Source organism: Penaeus monodon, chromosome 32 (assembly GCF_015228065.2).
Source record: "Penaeus monodon isolate SGIC_2016 chromosome 32, NSTDA_Pmon_1, whole genome shotgun sequence".
Taxonomy (NCBI): Eukaryota; Metazoa; Arthropoda; class Malacostraca; order Decapoda; family Penaeidae; genus Penaeus; species Penaeus monodon.
The window spans coordinates 26,391,226-26,391,695 of record NC_051417.1 but is presented as its reverse complement, the minus strand read 5'-3'; positions in this window follow the sequence as shown (position 1 = coordinate 26,391,695).

Here is a 470-nt window from a genome sequence, read left to right as displayed (position 1 = left end):
AAAACAAAGAGTGTGTTCTATTTTATCTTTCATTATTAGGGTTGAATGGTTATAGAGAATTCAAAGAATCAGGCAGCAGTATTAGTTATAGTAAAAGACATCTAGTAGTACTCTTGTAGTACTAAGAGGTTCATGTGTGGAAATCGCATCATCTGAGATGATATTGTAGGTAATAGGCTGCACAACTGGATGAAACAATGGTGTATCATGTATGGTGACTGCCTATCTAATGGCAATGATGATGAAAACAGATTTAGAAAAGAGAATGGGTTGATTTATCTTAGTTAATACTTACCTATATTGGCTCTGCATGTGCTCACAAGCTAGTGTGTGTACAGTATGGCTAATAACACTGTTTTGGTATCCAAAAACTTCCTTTTCTCCTTTTGAACTTAAAAGGTTTTGCTCTATGGAAGCATTGTATTTTGAGGATTATACATTTAACTTTTTTTCTGGAATAGTCAGGAGAT